Raw genomic sequence first — 2,989 nt, forward strand, 5'->3', positions numbered from 1 at the left:
ATAAATAAATAAATAAATAAATAAATAAATAAATAAATAAATAAATACATAACCAGGCTGAGGATACAGGTCAGGGTTGGAGAATCTGCTGAGAATGCACAGGGTGAATCAGTCACGGTGGTACAAGCCTTAATCTCAGCACTCAGGGAGGCAGAGGCAGGAGACTCTGTGAGTTCGAGGCCAGCCTTGTCTACAAAGCACGTCCAAGACAGTCAAGATCACACAGAGAAACCTTGTCTTGAGAAACCCGGTTATGAAAAACTGAAAAGAAAGAGAATGCACAGGGGCAGTCCCCAGGGGGGGGGGGGGGGGGGGGCTGGCACTCACTCGTGCTCTTAACAGTCCTTACAGACACGCCTATGGCAATCTTGTCACACTATTCCTGTGTTACTGCGGGTCCCAGCTTCCTGTGACGTCAGGTCTGGACCGGGCCTTCTCCACCCCAGCATTAGAAGATGCTCTGAGCTCACTGGGCACGCTGACACCTGTGACCTGAGCGTCTGCACCAGGCTCTGCGTGTGTAGCACATGTACCAGCTCCTCCCCGAACCCCGCTGCTGGTGAGTGTGGACAGCGGCCACACAGCAGACGCTGACATTTTCTGAGGTCTAGTGTGTAGGCATGGGAGTGTGCAGGAGAGGGACAGACAGTAGCTGTCTGTAAAACTCGGTTTTCACCAAATGACTGCTTAGGCCGCCTCTGTTCGGGTTTCCTGGACACAGACTCCTCACTCTCCTGCACAGACAGCCCTTCCTCCCCTCAGTTCCCACCTGTGAGGAGAGCCTGGCCGGGCCCTGCTTGTTCCAGCTCCTGAAAAGAGCTTTGCTTGATGAGCTGATGAGAGCTGCCAAAGGCCCCCATCCCTGTCCCAGTCGATGCTGCCAGGCTGTGACCTCCTTGTCTGACTAGACCCTGCTGATCTCGCCCCGGAGAGCCGTGCTGGCCCATGCTCCCCCTTGTCATCCTTCTGTGACCCATGTACGGCTCGCTCCCCCAGGAGACCACAGACGATGAGTGTCTGTTGTGAACATTTGGAGGGCTGTAAATTATACTGACTTCCCTCTTTTTACCCAGGACGAAACTTAACTTATTTTATTTTCTGTGATAAAAGGTATTTTACTGCATTAGTCTTTGTGACTATTTAATGTCTGTTTTTTTGTGTGTAGTTATGTGTGTGTGCGTGTGCTCACACAACACAATGATGAGCAGAAACAAAACTGCCTTCCAATGTCCCTTTTCACGTTTGTCAGACATGGCGACTCAGTGGCCTCTGGATCCCAATTGATTTCTGATGACTTCCTCAAAGATCACCTCACAATGTCAGAGGCTGTGTGCTGGGTGTCCTGGCAAGTGACACAGAGGATCGCATCATGATGGCAGACGCTTACTCTCCCTCAAACTTTTTTTAATATTTAAGTTGATTTTGTTTATGTAAAATGTCATTAACATGAATAACTGTTATTAACTTCGTGTTGTCAGTTAGAAGCTTATTCACCATCTGGGATGCACTATTGGCAAAGTAAATGCTAAAATACTTTTATCATTTATTTTTAATAAAACAAATAACACTGGAGGCTCAGCTTACAGAAAGGATTGAAAGATGGGGTAGACAAGCTTACCGATTCCTCTCTCCCTCTTTCTCTCTCTCTGTGTGTCTGTGTGCAGGTGTGTGTATGTGCAGGTGTGTGTGCAGATTACAAACATACGTGTGTGCGCATGTGGAGGCCAGAGGTCAGCACCTGGGTCTTCTTAGAGACCCACAGCTTTTAGGCTGAGATAGTCCCGGGGTATGGCATGTCTCAGGCGCTCCGGTGCTGGGACTGGAAGAGGACACGATGCCTGCTTTTTCATGTGGGTGCTGGGCACCCCAGCTCAGGTCCTCAGCTTGCACGGCATGCCCCTTACCAACGAAGCCATTTCCCAGCCCTAGGGTGGTCAGTTTCTGCAGTAACCACACTATGTGGAATTACAGGACAGTGAGGTGGACAAATGTTGCAATTGTAAAGGTATTGGGCTGGGAAGATATTCTACCTGTGCTGTCTCAGTAACGTCACCCTCCCCCTCCCAGCCCCCACCCCATCCAGTGCCATCTGCCTCAACCATTCCTATCTGGGCTACCTCCATCCATAACCCCAAGACACTTGCTTGTGTCCTTTACCTGGCTTTTTCACACTGTTATGGGAGTCCTCCCTCCCTGCCCACGTGGTTCATTCTATGCACTAACCCATCATGGTGTCCTTCTTCTTCCTCTGTTCCTGATTGTGCATTTCCCATGATTCTTTTCTTCCCAAAGCCTGGGAACCTTAGCCATGCCTACCCCATTCTGCCCTTCCCAGGGTTTAGGCCTTTTAATCAACCCATCAGGAATAATGTTTTAGGCAGGTTTACACAACAAGGATAGGTGTATCCAAGCAGTAACCAGATCTTGAGGGCCAGTAAATAGCATCAAAATACCAGCACCAGACCAACTCCCTACCGGGCTACCCAAAATAGGCTTTCCCCTAAGATTGGAAAGGGTTGGTGTCAGCTGTGCTGAAGCTGGCCAACATAGCAGTGGTTGAGTTGGTCAAGGCGCCACATGGTGTCAGAGAACTGCTTCAGTCCGGGTCCAGCTCTGCCCTTCTCTGCTCTCCCAGACTCTGGCCCTCAGGACTTCCCCCTGGCAGGACCCCAGCCTCATCGCCCCAGGATGCCCCGCCTCCTTGTTTCCCCAGGATGCCCCACCTCTGCCTTGATTGTCTCCCTTGAGCAATGGGCTTGGATAACCACAGGGACCCTGGGCTGTGCTTCTGGGGGCGTCACTGAAATCAGCAACAGCTCAGGGGGCGAGCTGGAAACTCCCCTTTGTCAGGACTTCTCTGTGACTAACCTCCACTTTCCTTCAGTTTGTCAGAGATTTCCCTAACTGAAGAGCAGAGGCCACTGTCCAATCAAGAGGCCGAATGCTGCAACGTCATCAGTTGCCAGGGAAGGCTGCTCCTGCAGGCGCC

The sequence above is a fragment of the Psammomys obesus genome, unplaced genomic scaffold, assembly GCF_907164565.1.
Source record: "Psammomys obesus unplaced genomic scaffold, mPsaObe1.curated_primary_1811, whole genome shotgun sequence".
NCBI classification, from domain to species: domain Eukaryota; kingdom Metazoa; phylum Chordata; class Mammalia; order Rodentia; family Muridae; genus Psammomys; species Psammomys obesus.